At 46.2% G+C, this 21,619-nt stretch overlaps 15 non-coding genes and 1 pseudogene across 15 annotated transcripts; all 16 read left to right on the forward strand.

Moving 5' to 3' along the window:
- Positions 1 to 3,033: 3,033 nt before the first annotated feature.
- On the forward strand, positions 3,034 to 3,197 carry LOC135019224 (U1 spliceosomal RNA). Its single transcript, XR_010216818.1, has one exon. It is a non-coding gene; the product is annotated as a U1 spliceosomal RNA (small nuclear RNA).
- Positions 3,198 to 3,349: 152 nt separating this feature from the next.
- Positions 3,350 to 3,491, forward strand: LOC135019270 (U1 spliceosomal RNA; annotated as a pseudogene).
- Positions 3,492 to 4,183: 692 nt separating this feature from the next.
- LOC135019221 (U1 spliceosomal RNA) lies at positions 4,184 to 4,347 on the forward strand. The gene has a single exon (XR_010216814.1). It is a non-coding gene; the product is annotated as a U1 spliceosomal RNA (small nuclear RNA).
- A 152-nt stretch (positions 4,348 to 4,499) lies between these two features.
- Positions 4,500 to 4,662, forward strand: LOC135019431 (U1 spliceosomal RNA). The gene has a single exon (XR_010216993.1). It is a non-coding gene; the product is annotated as a U1 spliceosomal RNA (small nuclear RNA).
- Positions 4,663 to 5,336: 674 nt separating this feature from the next.
- Positions 5,337 to 5,500, forward strand: LOC135019518 (U1 spliceosomal RNA). The gene has a single exon (XR_010217066.1). It is a non-coding gene; the product is annotated as a U1 spliceosomal RNA (small nuclear RNA).
- A 972-nt stretch (positions 5,501 to 6,472) lies between these two features.
- On the forward strand, positions 6,473 to 6,636 carry LOC135019506 (U1 spliceosomal RNA). The gene has a single exon (XR_010217055.1). It is a non-coding gene; the product is annotated as a U1 spliceosomal RNA (small nuclear RNA).
- Positions 6,637 to 6,788: 152 nt separating this feature from the next.
- LOC135019379 (U1 spliceosomal RNA) lies at positions 6,789 to 6,951 on the forward strand. Its single transcript, XR_010216955.1, has one exon. It is a non-coding gene; the product is annotated as a U1 spliceosomal RNA (small nuclear RNA).
- A 671-nt stretch (positions 6,952 to 7,622) lies between these two features.
- On the forward strand, positions 7,623 to 7,787 carry LOC135019321 (U1 spliceosomal RNA). The gene has a single exon (XR_010216909.1). It is a non-coding gene; the product is annotated as a U1 spliceosomal RNA (small nuclear RNA).
- A 152-nt stretch (positions 7,788 to 7,939) lies between these two features.
- On the forward strand, positions 7,940 to 8,102 carry LOC135019290 (U1 spliceosomal RNA). Its single transcript, XR_010216879.1, has one exon. It is a non-coding gene; the product is annotated as a U1 spliceosomal RNA (small nuclear RNA).
- A 674-nt stretch (positions 8,103 to 8,776) lies between these two features.
- Positions 8,777 to 8,938, forward strand: LOC135019537 (U1 spliceosomal RNA). Its single transcript, XR_010217085.1, has one exon. It is a non-coding gene; the product is annotated as a U1 spliceosomal RNA (small nuclear RNA).
- A 153-nt stretch (positions 8,939 to 9,091) lies between these two features.
- On the forward strand, positions 9,092 to 9,254 carry LOC135019281 (U1 spliceosomal RNA). The gene has a single exon (XR_010216870.1). It is a non-coding gene; the product is annotated as a U1 spliceosomal RNA (small nuclear RNA).
- A 674-nt stretch (positions 9,255 to 9,928) lies between these two features.
- On the forward strand, positions 9,929 to 10,092 carry LOC135019233 (U1 spliceosomal RNA). The gene has a single exon (XR_010216826.1). It is a non-coding gene; the product is annotated as a U1 spliceosomal RNA (small nuclear RNA).
- A 152-nt stretch (positions 10,093 to 10,244) lies between these two features.
- On the forward strand, positions 10,245 to 10,407 carry LOC135019348 (U1 spliceosomal RNA). The gene has a single exon (XR_010216926.1). It is a non-coding gene; the product is annotated as a U1 spliceosomal RNA (small nuclear RNA).
- A 674-nt stretch (positions 10,408 to 11,081) lies between these two features.
- Positions 11,082 to 11,245, forward strand: LOC135019234 (U1 spliceosomal RNA). The gene has a single exon (XR_010216827.1). It is a non-coding gene; the product is annotated as a U1 spliceosomal RNA (small nuclear RNA).
- A 152-nt stretch (positions 11,246 to 11,397) lies between these two features.
- On the forward strand, positions 11,398 to 11,560 carry LOC135019349 (U1 spliceosomal RNA). The gene has a single exon (XR_010216927.1). It is a non-coding gene; the product is annotated as a U1 spliceosomal RNA (small nuclear RNA).
- Positions 11,561 to 12,234: 674 nt separating this feature from the next.
- LOC135019235 (U1 spliceosomal RNA) lies at positions 12,235 to 12,398 on the forward strand. Its single transcript, XR_010216828.1, has one exon. It is a non-coding gene; the product is annotated as a U1 spliceosomal RNA (small nuclear RNA).
- Positions 12,399 to 21,619: the final 9,221 nt, after the last annotated feature.

Below are 21,619 nucleotides of genomic sequence, written 5' to 3' on the forward strand. Positions count from 1 at the left end.
ATATATAAATATATATAAGAACATTCTACCTTTGAGAAAGTCACGTGAACGTGACGAAACGCGTCAGGACCCGCCCCTATCCACACTCAGCTCAGGTGAAATCTTCCAGGTGTTCCTTGGTCCCCGCTGCACCCTCCTTCTACAGCATCCGACATCAGCGGCTTCAGCGCACACGCCGCCACGACCGGGTTGTGAGAGAGACGATCCATTCCTTTCCGCTGCACAGCGTATATGGGCATTGCAGGACATTGAAGCCGAGGACGCTCGGCTCTTACCAGCCCATTTTGGAAAGGTATTGAATATCAATTTCAACTGAGGGACTTTTTTATTCATTAGGATCCTACCAACACACCTGGTATTTATCAACTATCTAACAAGTGAATCACAGAACTTTTCACCCCAATAAGCTGAGTCATTACAATATACCACTAGTTCACGTCTAGTGACTGTTCTTATATATATTTGTATATATTTTTCACCGGTTATTTGACAATTAATCTTTTTATATGTTTTATTAATAAACATTGTTATTTTTTACGTTGGCTCTCTGTACATCATGTTTCGTTCCTGATATTCAGCGCAGCCGTTTGTTCTTTTTCTATGCTATCACCACAATACTACACATAGTATTCCGGCAAGCGCAGACTATCAGGAACATAAAGTTGTGATTATTTAATTCTATGAAACACGTATTGGTTTTCACTTTTTATTTTGATGATTAGGCACTCGTTTGTTGCAGTTTTTTGTTTTGGTCAATTCTGAGACACGCCTGGCTGAAGCCAGGGCTAACAGCATTACCACTTTCCATGTGAGATATTTTAAGTCCACAGTGGTGAGTGGTTCAAACCAATGTGATTTTAGGAATCCCAAAACTACATTGAGATCCCAAGGTGCCACTGGAGGCACAAAAGGAGGCTGTATATGCAGTACTCCCTTGACAAACGTCTGAACTTCAGGAACAGAAGCCAGTTCTTTTTGGAAGAATATTGACAGGGCCGAAATTTGAACCTTAATGGACCCTAATTTGAAGCCCATAGACAGTCCTGTTTGCAGGAAATGCGGGAAACGACCCAGTTGAAATTCCTCTGTAGGGGCCTTCCTGGCCTCGCACCACGCAACATATTTACGCCAAATACGGTGATAATGTTGTATGGTTACATCCTTCCTGGCTTTGATCAGGGTAGGGATGACTTCATCCGGAATGCCTTTTTCCTTCAGGATCCGGCGTTCAACCGCCATGCCGTCAAGCGCAGCCGCGGTAAGTCTTGGAACAGACATGGTCCCTGCTGGAGCAGGTCCTTTCTTAGAGGTAGAGGCCACGGGTCTTCCGTGAGCATCTCTTGAATTTCCGGGTACCAAGTCCTTCTTGGCCAATCCGGAGCCACGAGTATAGTCTTTACTCCTCTCCTTCTTATGATTCTCAGTACTTTTGGTATGAGAGGAAGAGGAGGGAACACATACACTGACTGGTACACCCACGGTGTTACCAGAGAGTCCACAGCTATTGCCTGAGGGTCCCTTGACCTGGCGCAATATCTGTCCAGTTTTTTGTTGAGGCGGGACGCCATCATGTCCACCCTTTGGTTTTTCCCAACGGTTCACAATCATGTGGAAGACTTCTGGGTGAAGTCCCCACTCCCCCGGGTGAAGATCGTGTCTGCTGAGGAAGTCTGCTTCCCAGTTGTCCACTCCCGGAATGAACACTGCTGACAGTGCTATCACATGATTCTCCGCCCAGCGAAGAATCCTTGACACTTCCATCATTGCCCTCCTGCTTCTTGTGCCGCCCTGTCTGTTTACGTGGGCGACTGCCGTGATGTTGTCCGACTGGATCAACACCGGCTGACCCTGAAGCAGAGGTCTTGCCTGACTTAGGGCATTGTAAATGGCCCTTAGTTCCAGGATATTTATGTGAAGTGACGTTTCCATGCTTGACCACAAGCCCTGGAAATTTCTTCCCTGTGTGACTGCTCCCCAGCCTCTCAGGCTGGCATCCGTGGTCACCAGGACCCAATCCTGAATGCCGAATCTGCGGCCCTCTAGGAGATGAGCACTCTGTAACCACCACAGGAGAGACACCCTTGTCCTTGGAGACAGGGTTATCCGCTGATGCATTTGAAGATGCGATCCGGACCATTTGTCCAGCAGATCCCACTGAAAAGTTCTTGCGTGGAATCTGCCGAATGGAATCGCTTCGTAAGAAGCCACCATCTTTCCCAGGACCATTGTGCATTGATGTACTGACACTTGGCCTGGTCTTAGGAGGTTCCTGACTATGTCGGATAACTCCTTGGCTTTCTCCTCCGGGAGAAACACCTTTTTCTGTACTGTGTCCAGAATCATCCCTAGGAACAGCAGACGTGTCGTCGGAATCAGCTGCGATTTTGGAATATTTAGAATCCATCCGTGCTGTCGTAGTACTACTTGAGATAGTGCTACTCCGACCTCTAACTGTTCTCTGGACCTTGCCTGCTTACTTTGTGCCTTCCAATGCACAATGCAAACTACAGGTAGTGCTGCAGGGCCCACACCCTTTTACTTGCCGTACAGAGCAGCTCTGGAGCTGTTACAGTGCCCAGCTGCTGCAAGAAATCAGCTTGAATGCTTCAGGGGCTGGGGCATAGCCAACATGAGCCCCACACCGAAGGAGGGTGGAGGTGTTTAATGCGAACTAGGGGTCATCCAAGCGCCGCAAAAGGCCGCCATGCCCTGCACGCCCCTTTTCTCTTTTCATATGCAGACGAGGGTTGAAGCCAACTTTGACCCACTGCTTGGATGACATCACCGTATGCAAATCCATCTGCTGCAGGCCTTCCCCCAGGAATGCTTGCACTAGTTGTTGCATTTGGTTTGTTGTTTGGGGGTGCTTCATTATTAGGCAGCCTTCTGCCCTCCCATGTTCATCTGAAAATTTGTGTTCTCCCTGCAGTTGTTGTCCCCAGATGAGAGTTCCCTTGTGCTGCCTCAGTTGAATCTCCTTTACTTGACAGAGATGTGCCTGAGCAGCGGCCCTCCCCAGCCCTATCCCAAATCATACTTATTTTGCATAGGAGATACCATGGTCATGAAGATTGTTCTCCCAGGGTGAGGTTCATTCATTGCATTCTGGGTATGCTGACCCCTGTGATTTCCCCAAATGTGGGAAACTCGACTGCATTATTTGTGGTAGTGGGGGACTGTGTTTGTGCTTTCCTCTGGTCAGCTCTGGTAAAAGTCAGATTTATTTGTCTCAGATCTTCCTCTAGCCTTGTTCTTCTTTCGAGAGTTCCCTTGTGCTGCCTCAGTTGGATCTCCTTCACTTGACAGGGGGGTACCCGAGCAGCGACCCTCCCCAGCTCTAGCCCAACTTCTACTTACCTGGCAGGTGAGATACTATGATCATGTAGGTGCTTCTCCCAGGGCAAGGCTCACCCATTGCACTCTGGGTGTGCTGCCCCTGCGATTTCCCCAAATGTGGGAAACTTGACTGCATAATTTGTGTTTCCCCTGGTCGGCTCTCATATAATTCAGATCTCTTTGTCTCAGGTCTCTCTCCAGCCTAGTTTGCTGTCTGTTTCAACTTCTCTTTTCTTGAGCCGCTCCCTTCTATGCCCTTGCGCACTATCCTGACTTCTCCCGTCTGCTTACTTTGTGCCTTCCAATGCACAATGCAAACTACAGGTAGTGCTGCAGGGCCCACACCCTTTTACTTGCCGTTCAGAGCAGCTCTGGAGCTGTTACAGTGCCCAGCTGCTGCAAGAAATCAGCTTGAATGCTTCAGGGGCTGGGGCATAGCCAACATGAGCCCCACACCGAAGGAGGGTGGAGGTGTTTAATGCGAACTAGGGGTCATCCAAGCGCCGCAAAAGGCCGCCATGCCCTGCACGCCCCTTTTCTCTTTTCATATGCAGACGAGGGTTGAAGCCAACTTTGACCCACTGCTTGGATGACATCACCATATGCAAATCCATCTGCTGCTGGCCTTCCCCCAGGAATGCTTGTACTAGTTGTTGCATTTGGTTTGTTGTTTGGGGGTGCTTCAGTATTAGGCAGCCTTCTGCCCTCCCATGTTTATCTGGAAATATGTGTTCTCCCTGCAGTTGTTGTCCCCAGATGAGAGTTCCCTTGTGCTGCCTCAGTTGAATCTCCTTTACTTGACAGAGATGTGCCTGAGCAGCGGCCCTCCCCAGCCCTATCCCAAATCATACTTATTTTGCATAGGCGATACCATGGTCATGAAGATTGTTCTCCCAGGGTGAGGTTCATTCATTGCATTCTGGGTATGCTGACCCCTGTGATTTCCCCAAATGTGGGAAACACGACTGCATTATTTGTGGTAGTGGGGGACTGTGTTTGTGCTTTCCTCTGGACAGCTCTGGTAAAAGTCAGATTTATTTGTCTCAGATCTTCCTCTAGCCTTGTTCTTCTTTCGAGAGTTCCCTTGTGCTGCCTCAGTTGGATCTCTTTCACTTGACAGGGGGGTGCCAGAGCAGCGACCCTCCCCAGCTCTAGCCCAACTCCTACTTACCTGCCAGGTGAGATACTTTGATCATGAAGGTGCTTCTCCCAGGGCAAGGCTCACCCATTGCACTCTGGGTGTGGTGCCCCTGCGATTTCCCCAAATGTGGGAAGCTTGACTGCATAATTTGTGTTTCCCCTGGTCAGCTCTCGTATAATTCAGATCTCTTTGTCTCAGGTCTCTCTCCAGCCTAGTTTGCTGTCTGTTTCCACTTCTTTTTTCATGAGCCCCTCCCTTTTATACGCTTGTGCACTATCCTGACTTCTCCTCCTGTCTGCTTACTTTGTGCCTTCCAATGCACAATGCAAACTACAGGTAGTGCTGCAGGGCCCACACCCTTTTACTTGCCGTACAGAGCAGCTCTGGAGCTGTTACAGTGCCCAGCTGCTGCAAGAAATCAGCTTGAATGCTTCAGGGGCTGGGGCATAGCCAACATGAGCCCCACACCGAAGGAGGGTGGAGGTGTTTAATGTGAACTAGGGGTCATCCAAGTGCCGCAAAAGGCCGCCATGCCCTGCACGCCCCTTTTCTCTTTTCATATGCAGACGAGGGTTGAAGCCAACTTTGACCCACTGCTTGGATGACATCACCGTATGCAAATCCATCTGCTGCAGGCCTTCCCCCAGGAATGCTTGCACTAGTTGTTGCATTTGGTTTGTTGTTTGGGGGTGCTTCAGTATTAGGCAGCCTTCTGCCCTCCCATGTTCATCTGAAAATATGTGTTCTCCCTGCAGTTGTTGTCCCCAGATGAGAGTTCCCTTGTGCTGCCTCAGTTGAATCTCCTTTACTTGACAGAGATGTGCCTGAGCAGCGGCCCTCCCCAGCCCTATCCCAAATCATACTTATTTTGCATAGGAGATACCATGGTCATGAAGATTGTTCTCCCAGGGTGAGGTTCATTCATTGTATTCTGGGTATGCTGACCCCTGTGATTTCCCCAAATGTGGGAAACTCGACTGCATTATTTGTGGTAGTGGGGGACTGTGTTTGTGCTTTCCTCTGGTCAGCTCTGGTAAAAGTCAGATTTATTTGTCTCAGATCTTCCTCTAGCCTTGTTCTTCTTTCGAGAGTTCCCTTGTGCTGCCTCAGTTGGATCTCTTTCACTTGACAGGGGGGTGCCCGAGCAGCGACCCTCCCCAGCTCTAGCCCAACTCCTACTTACCTGCCAGGTGAGATACTATGATCATGAAGGTGCTTCTCCCAGGGCAAGGCTCACCCATTGCACTCTGATTTCCCCAAATGTGGGAAGCTTGACTGCATAATTTGTGTTTCCCCTGGTCGGCTCTCGTATAATTCAGATCTCTTTGTCTCAGGTCTCTCTCCAGCCTAGTTTGCTGTCTGTTTCCACTTCTTTTTTCATGAGCCCCTCCCTTTTATACCCTTGTGCACTATCCTGACTTCTCCTCCTGTCTGCTTACTTTGTGCCTTCCAATGCACAATGCAAACTACAGGTAGTGCTGCAGGGCCCACACCCTTTTACTTGCCGTACAGAGCAGCTCTGGAGCTGTTACAGTGCCCAGCTGCTGCAAGAAATCAGCTTGAATGCTTCAGGGGCTGGGGCATAGCCAACATGAGCCCCACACCGAAGGAGGGTGGAGGTGTTTAATGCGAACTAGGGGTCATCCAAGCGCCGCAAAAGGCCGCCATGCCCTGCATGCCCCTTTTCTCTTTTCATATGCAGACGAGGGTTGAAGCCAACTTTGACCCACTGCTTGGATGACATCACCGTATGCAAATCCATCTGCTGCAGGCCTTTCCCCAGGAATGCTTGCACTAGTTGTTGCATTTGGTTTGTTGTTTGGGGGTGCTTCAGTATTAGGCAGCCTTCTGCCCTCCCATGTTCATCTGAAAATATGTGTTCTCCCTGCAGTTGTTGTCCCCAGATGAGAGTTCCCTTGTGCTGCCTCAGTTGAATCTCCTTTACTTGACAGAGATGTGCCTGAGCAGCGGCCCTCCCCAGCCCTATCCCAAATCATACTTATTTTGCATAGGAGATACCATGGTCATGAAGATTGTTCTCCCAGGGTGAGGTTCATTCATTGCATTCTGGGTATGCTGACCCCTGTGATTTTCCCAAATTTGGGAAACTCGACTGCATTATTTGTGGTAGTGGGGGACTGTGTTTGTGCTTTCCTCTGGTCAGCTCTGGTAAAAGTCAGATTTCTTTGTCTCAGATCTTCCTCTAGCCTTGTTCTTCTTTCGAGAGTTTCCTTGTGCTGCCTCAGTTGGATCTCCTTCACTTGACAGGGGGGTGCCCGAGCAGCGACCCTCCCAAGCTCTAGCCCAACTCCTACTTACCTGCCAGGTGAGATACTATAATCAGGAAGGTGCTTCTCCCAGGGCAAGGCTCACCCATTGCACTCTGGGTGTGCTGCTCCTGCGATTTCCCCAAATGTGGGAAACTTGACTGCATAATTTGTGTTTCCCCTGGTCGGCTCTCGTATAATTCAGATCTCTTTGTCTCAGGTCTCTCTCCAGCCTAGTTTGCTGTCTGTTTCAACTTCTCTTTTCTTGAGCCGCTCCCTTCTATGCCCTTGCGCACTATCCTGACTTCTCCCGTCTGCTTACTTTGTGCCTTCCAATGCACAATGCAAACTACAGGTAGTGCTGCAGGGCCCACACCCTTTTACTTGCCGTTCAGAGCAGCTCTGGAGCTGTTACAGTGCCCAGCTGCTGCAATAAATCAGCTTGAATGCTTCAGGGGATGGGGCATGGCCAACATGAGCCCCACACCAAAGGAGGGTGGGGGTGTTTAATGCGAACTAGGGGTCATCCAAGCACCGCAAAAGGCCGCCATGCCCTGCACGCCCCTTTTCTCTTTTCATATGCAGATGAGGGTTGAAGCCAACTTTGACCCACTGCTTGGATGACATCACCGTATGCAAATCCGTCTTCTGCAGAACTTCCCCCAGGAATGCTTGCACTAGTTGTTGCATTTGGTTTGTTGTTTGGGGGTGCTTCAGTATTAGGCAGCCTTCTGCCCTCCCATGTTCATCTGAAAATATGTGTTCTCCCTGCAGTTGTTGTCCCCAGATGAGAGTTCCCTTGTGCTGCCTCAGTTGAATCTCCTTTACTTGACAGAGATGTGCATGAGCAGCGGCCCTCCCCAGCCCTATCCCAAATCATACTTATTTTGCATAGGAGATACCATGGTCATGAAGATTACTCTCCCAGGGTGAGGTTCATTCATTGCATTCTGGGTATGCTGACCCCTGTGATTTCCCCAAATGTGGGAAACGCGACTGCTTTATTTGTTGGTAGTGGGGGACTGTGTTTGTGTTTTCCTCTGGTCAGCTCTGGTAAAAGTCAAATTTCTTTGTTTCAGATCTTCCTCTAGCCTTGTTCTTCTTTCGAGAGTTTCCTTGTGCTGCCTCAGTTGGATCTCCTTCACTTGACAGGGGGGTGCCCGAGCAGCGACCCTCCCCAGCTCTAGCCCAACTCCTACTTACCTGCCAGGTGAGATACTATGATCATGAAGGTGCTTCTCCCAGGGCAAGGCTCACCCATTGCACTCTGGGTGTGCTGCCCCTGCGATTTCCCCAAATGTGGGAAACTTGACTGCATAATTTGTGTTTCCCCTGGTCAGGTCTCGTATAATTCAGATCTCTTTGTCTCAGGTCTCTCTCCAGCCTAGTTTGCTGTCTGTTTCAACTTCTCTTTTCTTGAGCCGCTCCCTTTTATACCCTTGTGCACTATCCTGACTTCTCCTCCTGTCTGCTTACTTTGTGCCTTCCAATGCGCAATGCAAACTACAGGTAGTGCTGCAGGGCCCACACCCTTTTACTTGCCTTACTGAACAGCTCTGGAGCTGTTACAGTGCCAAGCTGCAGCAAGAAATCAGCTTGAATGCTTCAGGGGATGGGGCATGGCCAACATGAGCCCCACACCGAAGGAGGGTGGAGGTGTTTAATGCGAACAAAGGGTCATCCAAGCGCCGCAAAAGGCCGCCATGCCCTGCATACCCCTTTTCTCTTTTCATATGCAGATGAGGGTTCCAGCCAACTTTGGCCCACTGCTTGGATGACATCACCGTATGCAATTCCGTCTTCTGCAGAACTTCCCCCAGGAATGCTTGTACTAGTTGTTGCATTTGGTTTGTTGTTTGGGGGTGCTTCAGTATTAGGCAGCCTTCTGCCCTCCCATGTTCATCTGAAAATATGTGTTCTCCCTGCAGTTGTTGTCCCCAGATGAGAGTTTCCTTGTGCTGCCTCAGTTGAATCTCCTTTACTTGACAGAGATGTGCATGAGCAGCGGCCCTCCCCAGCCCTATCCCAAATCATACTTATTTTGCATAGGAGATACCATGGTCATGAAGATTGTTCTCCCAGGGTGAGGTTCATTCATTGCATTTTGGGTATGCTGACCCCTGTGATTTCCCCAAATGTGGGAAACTCGACTGCATTATTTGTGGTAGTGGGGACTGTGTTTGTGCTTTCCTCTGGTCAGCTCTGGAAAAAGTCAGATTTCTTTGTCTCAGATCTTCCTCTAGCCTTGTTCTTCTTTCGAGAGTTCCCTTGTGCTGCCTCAGTTGGATCTCTTTCACTTGACAGGGGGGTGCCCGAACAGCGACTTTCCCCAGCTCTAGCCCAACTCCTACTTACCTGCCAGGTGAGATACTATGATCATGAAGGTGCTTCTCCCAGGGCAAGGCTCACCCATTGCACTCTGGGTGTGCTGCCCCTGCGATTTCCCCAAATGTGGGAAACTTGACTGCATAATTTGTGTTTCCCCTGGTCGGCTCTCGTATAATTCAGATCTCTTTGTCTCAGGTCTCTCTCCAGCCTAGTTTGCTGTCTGTTTCCACTTCTCTTTTCTTCAGCCGCTCCCTTCTATACCCTTGTGCACTATCCTGACTTCTCCTCCCGTCTGCTTACTTTGTGCCTTCCAATGCACAATGCAAACTACAGGTAGTGCTGCAGGGCCCACACCCTTTTACTTGCCTTACAGAGCAGCTCTGGAGCTGTTACAGTGCCCAGCTGCTGCAAGAAATCAGCTTGAATGCTTCAGGGGATGGGGCATGGCCAACATGAGCCCCACACCAAAGGAGGGTGGAGGTGTTTAATGTGAACTAGGGGTCATCCAAGCACCGCAAAAGGCCGCCATGCCCTGCACGCCCCTTTTCTCTTTTCATATGCAGATGAGGGTTGAAGCCAACTTTGACCCACTGCTTGGATGACATCACCGTATGCAAATCCGTCTTCTGCAGAACTTCCCCCAGGAATGCTTGCACTAGTTGTTGCATTTGGTTTGTTGTTTGGGGGTGCTTCAGTATTAGGCAGCCTTTTGCCCTCCCATGTTCATCTGAAAATATGTGTTCTCCCTGCAGTTGTTGTCCCAAGATGAGAGTTCCCTTGTGCTGCCTCAGTTGAATCTCCTTTACTTGACAGAGATGTGCATGAGCAGCGGCCCTCCCCAGCCCTATTCCAAATCATACTTATTTTGCATAGGAGATACCATGGTCATGAAGATTTTTCTCCCAGGGTGAGGTTCATTCATTGCATTTTGGGTATGCTGACCCCTGTGATTTCCCCAAATGTGGGAAACTTGACTGCATTATTTGTGGTAGTGGGAGACTGTGTTTGTGCTTTCCTCTGGTCAGCTCTGGTAAAAGTCAGATTTCTTTGTCTCAGATTTTCCTTTAGCCTTGTTCTTCTTTCGAGAGTTCCCTTGTGCTGCCTCAGTTGGATCTCCTTCACTTTACAGGGGGGTACCCGAGCAGCGACCCTCCCCAGCTCTAGCCCAACTCCTACTTACCTGCCAGGTGAGATACTATGATCATGAAGGTGCTTCTCCCAGGGCAAGGCTCACCCATTGTACTCTGGGTGTGCTGCTCCTGCGATTTCCCCAAATGTGGGAAACTTGACTGCATAATTTGTGTTTCCCCTGGTCGGCTCTCGTATAATTCAGATCTCTTTGTCTCAGGTCTCTCTCCAGCCTAGTTTGCTGTCTGTTTCCACTTCTCTTTTCTTCAGCCGCTCCCTTCTATACCCTTGTGCACTATCCTGACTTCTCCTCCCGTCTGCTTACTTTGTGCCTTCCAATGCACAATGCAAACTACAGGTAGTGCTGCAGGGCCCACACCCTTTTACTTGCCTTACAGAGCAGCTCTGGAGCTGTTACAGTGCCCAGCTGCTGCAAGAAATCAGCTTGAATGCTTCAGGGGCTGGGGCATAGCCAACATGAGCCCCACACCGAAGGAGGGTGGAGGTGTTTAATGCAAACTAGGGGTCAGACAAGCGCCGCAAAAGGCCACCATGCCCTGCACGCCCCTTTTCTGTTTTCATATGCAGACGAGGGTTGAAGCCAACTTTGACCCACTGCTTGGATGACATCACCATATGCAAATCCATCTGCGGCAGGCCTTCCCCCAGGAATGCTTGCACTAGTTGTTGCATTTGGTTTGTTGTTTGGAGGTGCTTCAGTATTAGGCAGCCTTCTGCCCTCCCATGTTCATCTGAAAATATGTGTTCTCCCTGCAGTTGTTGTCCCAAGATGAGAGTTCCCTTGTGCTGCCTCAGTTGAATCTCCTTTACTTGACAGAGATGTGCATGAGCAGCGGCCCTCCCCAGCCCTATTCCAAATCATACTTATTTTGCATAGGAGATACCATGGTCATGAAGATTTTTCTCCCAGGGTGAGGTTCATTCATTGCATTTTGGGTATGCTGACCCCTGTGATTTCCCCAAATGTGGGAAACTTGACTGCATTATTTGTGGTAGTGGGAGACTGTGTTTGTGCTTTCCTCTGGTCAGCTCTAGTAAAAGTCAGATTTCTTTGTCTCAGATTTTCCTTTAGCCTTGTTCTTCTTTCGAGAGTTCCCTTGTGCTGCCTCAGTTGGATCTCCTTCACTTTACAGGGGGGTACCCGAGCAGCGACCCTCCCCAGCTCTAGCCCAACTCCTACTTACCTGCCAGGTGAGATACTATGATCATGAAGGTGCTTCTCCCAGGGCAAGGCTCACCCATTGTACTCTGGGTGTGCTGCTCCTGCGATTTCCCCAAATGTGGGAAACTTGACTGCATAATTTGTGTTTCCCCTGGTCGGCTCTCGTATAATTCAGATCTCTTTGTCTCAGGTCTCTCTCCAGCCTAGTTTGCTGTCTGTTTCCACTTCTCTTTTCTTCAGCCACTCCCTTCTATACCCTTGTGCACTATCCTGACTTCTCCTCCCGTCTGCTTACTTTGTGCCTTCCAATGCACAATGCAAACTACAGGTAGTGCTGCAGGGCCCACACCCTTTTACTTGCCTTACAGAGCAGCTCTGGAGCTGTTACAGTGCCCAGCTGCTGCAAGAAATCAGCTTGAATGCTTCAGGGGATGGGGCATGGCCAACATGAGCCCCACACCAAAGGAGGGTGGAGGTGTTTAATGCGAACTAGGGGTCATCCAAGCACCGCAAAAGGCCGCCATGCCCTGCACGCCCCTTTTCTCTTTTCATATGCAGATGAGGGTTGAAGCCAACTTTGACCCACTGCTTGGATGACATCACCGTATGCAAATCCGTCTTCTGCAGAACTTCCCCCAGGAATGCTTGCACTAGTTGTTGCATTTGGTTTGTTGTTTGGGGGTGCTTCAGTATTAGGCAGCCTTCTGCCCTCCCATGTTCATCTGAAAATATGTGTTCTCCCTGCAGTTGTTGTCCCAAGATGAGAGTTCCCTTGTGCTGCCTCAGTTGAATCTCCTTTACTTGACAGAGATGTGCATGAGCAGCGGCCCTCCCCAGCCCTATTCCAAATCATACTTATTTTGCATAGGAGATACCATGGTCATGAAGATTTTTCTCCCAGGGTGAGGTTCATTCATTGCATTTTGGGTATGCTGACCCCTGTGATTTCCCCAAATGTGGGAAACTTGACTGCATTATTTGTGGTAGTGGGAGACTGTGTTTGTGCTTTCCTCTGGTCAGCTCTGGTAAAAGTCAAATTTCTTTGTCTCAGATTTTCCTTTAGCCTTGTTCTTCTTTCGAGAGTTCCCTTGTGCTGCCTCAGTTGGATCTCCTTCACTTTACAGGGGGGTACCCGAGCAGCGACCCTCCCCAGCTCTAGCCCAACTCCTACTTACCTGCCAGGTGAGATACTATGATCATGAAGGTGCTTCTCCCAGGGCAAGGCTCACCCATTGCACTCTGATTTCCCCAAATGTGGGAAGCTTGACTGCATAATTTGTGTTTCCCCTGGTCGGCTCTCGTATAATTCAGATCTCTTTGTCTCAGGTCTCTCTCCAGCCTAGTTTGCTGTCTGTTTCCACTTCTTTTTTCATGAGCCCCTCCCTTTTATACCCTTGTGCACTATCCTGACTTCTCCTCCTGTCTGCTTACTTTGTGCCTTCCAATGCACAATGCAAACTACAGGTAGTGCTGCAGGGCCCACACCCTTTTACTTGCCGTACAGAGCAGCTCTGGAGCTGTTACAGTGCCCAGCTGCTGCAAGAAATCAGCTTGAATGCTTCAGGGGATGGGGCATGGCCAACATGAGCCCCACACCAAAGGAAGGTGGAGGTGTTTAATGCGAACTAGGGGTCATCCAAGTGTCAAAGTCAAAAATATTACATAGAGAGACCATATAAACTGCACACATATAAGTCGCTATACTTGCAAATATGCGCAGCGAGCACAGCAATATATGGAAACACACGCATTTGCTCGGACATGGCACAGAGATGGATTCGGCACTTGTTTCATACAGTACATGGTTATAATAATGAACAGCACCAGACATCATGGAGATTTAGAATTGGCTAATGAATTAATGTCATGGATGTGTATCATTCGAACCGAACCAGATAAACACATCATGTTTGGTATTGAAGCAAGCAGAATGAGGTGTGGGTTAGTTTGAGGCCTGTTGTGTTGTTGTGGGACATTGCAGCGGATAGATATGATTATATGTATAAAAGCTAAGATCATATTGTTAGAACAATGGATGCTCAAGACAACCTTTTACTAAGTTTTCAGAGCTGAACCTGATTAGCATATACAAAGGAGAAAGAAAGACCCCTCCCCCAGGTACTGGTCAAACAGGAAGGTAGTGGTCAGGTGTGGCCTCAGAGAACAGATGTAATGTAGCTACACTCACAGACACACACACAGCTACCTGGCACCAAGCAGCATGGCGGCTGAATCCCCAGGACATCTTCCAAACTAAAGGCTAAGTATTGAACTTCACATGGCTAGATAAGGAAACAGACAGATTGCTTTCTGGTTTTAAATAGGTTATTGTAACTTGGTTGTGTGATTGTTGGGTGTTTGTGGATACTCTGTGAAGTCCGTGATGAATTGGAACAGTATACAATCTGTAGCATAGTATTTGTGGTATTTGTTTGCCTATGGAGATTTAAAATAGATTGTGCTGGTTAGTTATAATATATATCCTGTTAATCATAAATACCACCATGCAGTTACGTTTGTGTTAATTACATTGTGATCTGGTCTTGTGATGAATATGCTCTGGTTATTGAGATACTGAAGTTGTTTGGGATGTGAAATTATGAGATGGTTCTAGGAAGTTGGATTACATTGTGAAAGGTGATTTAGATGGTTTGGAATTGTAAAATCAGAACATATGCATTGTTTTGAGGCTTGGACATTTTGGAATAAAGTGCCATGTGTTTGGACCTGCAAATCTAAAATGGCTGCTGCTGGATGTCTTCCCCTCCCCCTTTCAGCCATGTGGTGTGGTCTTTGGAATCAAGTGGAGGTTTCTCAAAATGGAGTCTAGCTTCCATCCCATGCTGTATTCAGCATTGACTAACTGCGCAGCGATTGTCTCTCACATGTGTAGTTTTATCTGCAACCATGTTGTCTCTTATTTAATGTTATCATGAGCCATTTCTCTCTATCTCTCTCTTCTTCTCTTCCCCTTCCATTTTCCCATAAATAGTAATTGTATTGTATTGTATTTCTAGTGTAGCTATTTTGGTTAGGAAGTCTTTGTTATATTGTAGTGTATCATTTGTACTGTTATCCCCTTTTTACCAGTATATTAGATATAATACAGTTAATAGGCTTTGGACCCTAAACCAGTATCTGTGTATTTTCTATAGTGTTAAGTGTTCACTTGAGCGTCGGTGACGCTCAAGCAGCTTTGTAGTTAGTCAGGTTACACAAGGTTGCACTTACACCCTGTATCCACATTAAGGTATTCTGTGTATTTCATTGTTAAAAGGTTTAGACATAAAGGTATAGCGTTGTGAGCGTCTGCGCTGCTGGTGATCTCCTCGTGGTCTCGAGCGTCTGCTACGCCATAGCGAATCATTACGTTAGTCAACAGCCAATAACGTGTCCTGTGATCTCTGGGCCGTGAGCGAACGTGACGCTTGAGCGTCTCGCCTACGGCTGAGCGATCGTTACGCAACTAGTGTACCCTTACGGTACTTCTTAAGTAAACAGCGTACAGTGTTCTTAGACCTCATAAAGGGTTGTTTATACGACAAAAGTATTTAGTATTGTCAATTGGGGGCCGTCCAGTCCTTCACATATCTGCACTAGGTAGATCAGCAGACATTATCCATCAGCAAAGGGCGGGATCATATTCCTTGCAGTGCTGATTGGATAAGCGTCTGTTTCGCTTAGTAAAGGGTGCTGAGGGAATCCGGGACCGGAGGTAAGAACAGTACGCTATTGTCTTTGAAAATCTGGTTTTTATTTCAATTTGGTGCCAACTACACACTCAGGCCTAGAATAACTTTAGGAGTTTTGAATGATGACTTTCTTTGTGACAAGAGGCCGCATGGTCTGTCCACCATTTTGTGTGACCCTCATGGAGGTGGAAGGGGGAGGAGCAGCGGCCATTTTGGGAAGGTCAAATTTTTTTTTTTTTTCTGAGCGGCTGGTTTTCAGTTGACTCAGGAAACAATCAGCCATCCACTGTCAAAAAGAAATCATCATTTAATGAGTTTTTTTTTAATGCATTTATTTAATCTATATCATAGTCAATCATAGGTAATAGTGATTGGTACTTATATGTAATATCTATATGCGTGTGCTTACATCAATGTATGTTATTAGATTAAATTTAGAATTGCATTTTCATCTGTGTAAGTTTCACATCTCACCTTCCTGTTTGCCATTTGCATTGATAACGTGCTGAGAAAAAACAAGCACACAGCATAGAAGATACTGTGTGGTGTTTGGTAAGCGTTTATATAGTGAAATATCGCTTATAGTAAGGCGATACAGAAGCCACAAGACAATAGCACACATTTGTTCAGTTTCCAAAATTTAGTTTAAATACCTTACTTTACTGTAACGCCTCTGGGGAGAGCTATCAGACTACGGGAAATGATTTTTCTGATCAGAAAACTATAAGAATGATAGTGGGTTGAAAACGGTATGAGTGTATTGAATCCCGCTTTGTGGACTTTGTGATCTATGTGATAAAACGGTATTGAATTCCGCTTTGTGAACTTTGTGATCTGTGTGATCTATGTGGAACGTGATGAGCACGATCTGAGTGAAAACGTGCAACAGAGTGTGATAAAGTTTTCGTTGTATTACGCTCTGGCTGTTTTGGAGCACAGTAGGGAGACTCCAATGATCCTACCATTTATGGGCAACAAGTGTCTATAAGTGGTACGATTGGACCGCACGGTTGTATGTGTGACCAATAACGCAACGTGATATGAGGTCGTATATCCATGCGTAAATCTTGCCCTCATACGTGTTGTAGGGAGCACATGCAAGCGTGATTTGTGTAAAGAAAAAGGAAGGGAATTTTCTCAGGAAAATCTCTAGAGATAGGGCCTGCAACGGCTACACGTGTCTGCTAGAAGGCGGAACGGGGATACCCGGAGCAGAAGAAGTTCAGTGGAAGAGCTTTAAGGATTTCCAACGAAGTTCTGTGTTTGGTGCATTTTAGGAAGTTTTTCTGTGTTTAAAAAGGTCCACAATGGCAGCCAAGTGCACAACACAGAGACGGTCGGAGGTCAGGATTCAGACTCCAGAGGCTTGCAGACCCCGAGGGTCTGCTCGGTTAGTAATGTGGGGGAAATATGGTCCCCACACTGAGACCTTTTGTGATGAATGGACACGAATGACTGCGGGGGATAAGGCACCATTTCCCGGGATAGGTAGTTTTGACTTAGAGGTGTTGCATAATTTAAGGCAAAGGATCAGTCTCATAAAATCCTGGAAACAACGAGTTAAACATGATGATTGTTTGCAGTTATGGCAACAGGAAAGTGAAATGCAAAGAAATGTAACTTACATATCTAACTTTCATCTTGAGAGGAGAGACATGGCATTGAAGAGGATTATGGTTGCAGAGAAATGGCACAATGTTGTACGATAAAAATGCACTTAGTAACTGTATTAAGAATGAAAGTGTTAAATGTAATAATGTTTATGAAAATTAAAGTGTAAAAATTACAAATGTTAACCTGTGCAAGTCGCACCCCATGTTAAACTTCCCTCAGGATTACCAACAAGAAAGTGAGCCCAGAACGATGTCGGCACCTCTTAAAGAAGCCATCCTACAAGACATCCAGGTGGACGCGACCAAATTGGTAAAGGCAATAATCAAACCCCCTAACGGAGGGTCAGGTGAGGTCGTGTCCACAGGTACGTACAATGTTTTATATCACGCACAAACAAATGTACCCCATATTGTAAGACCAAAACAAGGTGATGTGATTGAGTTTAGTCCTGTCAGGGTGATCACAGTCCCCAATGGGAAGACTGATGATCAGGGAACCATTCCCGTCAAGGACAGTGCAATGCGCCATCCCTGGTCCCGGACAGAATTGAGATCAATCATGTCTGATTACCCAGATCCTAGGAAAGATCTAACTGTATGATCAAAGATTCACAGAAGGCATACCAACTCCCTAGACAACGACATAATCATGGTATCCAAGGAATCAGGTAGGTACAGGGAAAGCGGTTGATGGTGATGAGCATCCAAGCGTTTGAGGAGGCATCAAATCAACCAAAACCCCAGGCCATTGGCACATGGAGGAACTTAAGGATTTGTGATCTGTGCAAAAGAGAAGGGCATTATGCCAGTAACTGCAACAGCCCACATAAAATCAGACCCCCTAGACATGAAAATGAGCAAAAGTTATGACACACCAAATTACAAGCAGGGATCACATAGGAAGAATTTTGAGCCACACCCATGATAGGTAGTCAAGAAAGGTGATCATACGACTGATGGTAAGCCTGAGGTAACGGTTAATAAATTGGGAGGTCATTCACTGAAGACACAGGAATGACCAGGTGAAACGTTGTAAATGTATCTGTGAAATGTTGTTTTTTTTCTCTCTCTCTCTATCCCCATCTCTGACGAGTATTGGTAAGAATTCACACATTGCATATCCACTTGGTCCTTGCAGAAGTCTACCAAACCCCAGCATGACCTCCGCCACAATGTATTTCTGGCCAGATACAGACAGTGGAGTAATGCAGGTGCTGGTGGGGAGGGACTGCTCAAGGAGACCATTAGACACGTAGATATGACAGCCTGATAATCTGACAATGTTTTTCTAATGCTAACAATGTTTTCTTAATGTTGACAATGTTTTAAAAATGCTTTGTTTCTCTTTTCCTATTGATGGTTAATGTCGAGTTATGTAATATATATATGCATATGAATTGTTCTCTATCTCTTGTTTTTTTTTTTTTTTTTTCCTCTCTCTTCTCACTCATGTTTTCATGGTTTAAAGATGGTATGTCACCCCTCAGTTGGACCAATGGTAATGCCAGATTTTTTCTCCTTACAGAAAGATCGCCGGTTAGGAAGGAATATTGCATCACCAGAATGTTCGTTTGGAAGACTGAGAGATAGCACCTTTGAGAGGACAGCAGAACAAGAAGAACAACAAGACGAGAGAACTTATTATCGTAACAAGTTCTCTCCCCCTCAAACTGATTTCTTATACCCCCTTTACAAATTTCTTCTTTTCTCCTCCTGTAAGATGGACTTGCCCCAAGAGACTGTGATATGGATTTTCCTGTTGACCATGATGTTGACCAGAGCAGTCTGTTTCGGTGAGAGTACCAGTGAGGTCGAGAAAGGATCCAGAAAGGTCCTGATGACTGAGACGGAGGTGTAAATTTCCAATAGCAACCCAATCACCAAGCAAAGGCGAGTACCGGGCACGATCTAACAACCATGTTATTTGTAAACAATTGTGAAGGATTGTTAGTTCAAAAAGAAAACTGTATCTGTAGGCTCTGTGACAATGGTTGAGGATGGATGCATAACGAAATGCCAATCCAGTTTTAATATCCATATGGACCGGCATCCATTGAGTGACTATCACTCCTTAGTGGGTAGTGTGTTAAATAAAACAGATTGTTGGGTATGCTCTCAAGTACCTCAGGGTCATAGTAAATCAGGGCTAGTACCATTTCCTTTAACGGTAGGGGAGGTACTTGAGCTAAAGGGTGGGAGACCGGTGGACAGGAGGTTTAATATCTCCAGCCCTCCTAGTTTGAAGCTCCACCAATACCATGTGGATAGGTCCCTATTATGTTTTAACATCTCCAATCCCCGAAAGCCGGGAAATTGGGAAGTGTCATGGAGCAACCAAACCATGACCTTTTCGCATAGAGCAGATAGAATGCCTACAGATACAGAGCTTGTACGCCACATAGCCAGTAGAGGAAAATCTTTCCGGTATAGGTATACCTTAGGAAATAGGATTACGAGAGTTGGAGAAGTATCACCAGGATACTGTGCACATATCGTACAAACTGATACGTGTACTAAACAGATGGGAGAGTTAGGGTTAGGAGAGTTCACATGGAAAATGTGTAACATGGTAATGACATATTCCGTCCCATATGTTCTCCCCGATGATGCATATTTCATATGCGGGAGAAAGGCGTATGAGCGGCTTGCCCCAAACTCTGAAGGATTGTGTTGTATTGGAAAAGTACTACCTGAGGTAATGAGTCTAAGGAGTGAGGAAACTGTAATTAACCTGGATTTGGTATATGACCCAATGATAGAAACCATGATGTGATGAAAATGCGATTATACGGTCCGTTTCTTTCACCTGTTTTTCTGCTTTTCTCCAAGATACAAAGACCCCTTGGACGAGGAAGTTAACGAGACGCTATACAGACAACAGACAAGAACCAAAGATGAAGTTTTGACGACCTATGATATGGACACTTGATGAACTTTGCCATGGATCCCCAGTTTCCCTAGTATTTTAAACTCACGCTAGCCCAACATTTTTTGTAAATCTGATGGCACTGACAAAGCTATTTGCTCATGCCCAAAGAGCAATACAGCGCAAAGAAGACGACTCTCAACAGATACCGAACAAAACTTCAACAACAGATGTACATTTCCCTGACATAGAATATCATTGCATTTTCCATAAGTGTTCTTTATCTTCATCTCTACAACCCTCAGGTAATGACACACATAGTCGATAGGGAATACAGGCACAGATATCAGCAACCACATACCTCCCCCATTCATGTATCATCAACTAAAATGTGCTCCCCCATTTTGTTACAACCACAGCCGAAATGAGCTCGGTAAAGTTTGACAGCCCATCCACAGACCCTTAGTACGGGATAAGAAGGAATTCAAATGTATACTTCGCAATACCTCGAAGCTTGATGTACAACACGTACGGCACGATGATACATGACCCCCCAAACATGGATTCATACACACATGCTTCTGCTATCTCACTAGGTCATACCCTCTTCACACCTTCTCCTCTCTCCTCCCTTACCCAACCATGGAAATGTATTAACCCCTGACATATATTTTTCTCTTTTTGAAATGTTTTAGGAAGTGGCAGTTATTGGTGACTGCCAAAGGGTGGACTGTCAAAGTCAAAAATATTACATAGAGAGACCATATAAACTGCACACATATAAGTCGCTATACTTGCAAATATGCGCAGCGAGCACAGCAATATATGGAAACACACGCATTTGCTCGGACATGGCACAGAGATGGATTCGGCACTTGTTTCATACAGTACATGGTTATAATAATGAACAGCACCAGACATCATGGAGATTTAGAATTGGCTAATGAATTAATGTCATGGATGTGTATCATTCGAACCGAACCAGATAAACACATCATGTTTGGTATTGAAGCAAGCAGAATGAGGTGTGGGTTAGTTTGAGGCCTGTTGTGTTGTTGTGGGACATTGCAGCGGATAGATATGATTATATGTATAAAAGCTAAGATCATATTGTTAGAACAATGGATGCTCAAGACAACCTTTTACTAAGTTTTCAGGGCTGAACCTGATTAGCATATACAAAGGAGAAAGAAAGACCCCTCCCCCAGGTACTGGTCAAACAGGAAGGTAGTGGTCAGGTGTGGCCTCAGAGAACAGATGTAATGTAGCTACACTCACAGACACACACACAGCTACCTGGCACCAAGCAGCATGGCGGCTGAATCCCCAGGACATCTTCCAAACTAAAGGCTAAGTATTGAACTTCACATGGCTAGATAAGGAAACAGACAGATTGCTTTCTGGTTTTAAATAGGATATTGTAACTTGGTTGTGTGATTGTTGGGTGTTTGTGGAAACTCTGTGAAGTCCGTGATGAATTGGAACAGTATACAATCTGTAGCATAGTATTTGTGGTATTTGTTTGCCTATGGAGATTTAAAATAGATTGTGCTGGTTAGTTATAATATATATCCTGTTAATCATAAATACCACCATGCAGTTACGTTTGTGTTAATTACATTGTGATCTGGTCTTGTGATGAATATGCTCTGGTTATTGAGATACTGAAGTTGTTTGGGATGTGAAATTATGAGATGGTTCTAGGAAGTTGGATTACATTGTGAAAGGTGATTTAGATGGTTTGGAATTGTAAAATCAGAACATATGCATTGTTTTGAGGCTTGGACATTTTGGAATAAAGTGCCATGTGTTTGGACCTGCAAATCTAAAATGGCTGCTGCTGGATGTCTTCCCCTCCCCCTTTCAGCCATGTGGTGTGGTCTTTGGAATCAAGTGGAGGTTTCTCAAAATGGAGTCTAGCTTCCATCCCATGCTGTATTCAGCATTGACTAACTGCGCAGCGATTGTCTCTCACATGTGTAGTTTTATCTGCAACCATGTTGTCTCTTATTTAATGTTATCATGAGCCATTTCTCTCTATCTCTCTCTTCTTCTCTTCCCCTTC

Source organism: Pseudophryne corroboree, unplaced genomic scaffold (genome assembly GCF_028390025.1).
Source record: "Pseudophryne corroboree isolate aPseCor3 unplaced genomic scaffold, aPseCor3.hap2 scaffold_334, whole genome shotgun sequence".
In the NCBI taxonomy this organism is placed as follows: Eukaryota; Metazoa; Chordata; class Amphibia; order Anura; family Myobatrachidae; genus Pseudophryne; species Pseudophryne corroboree.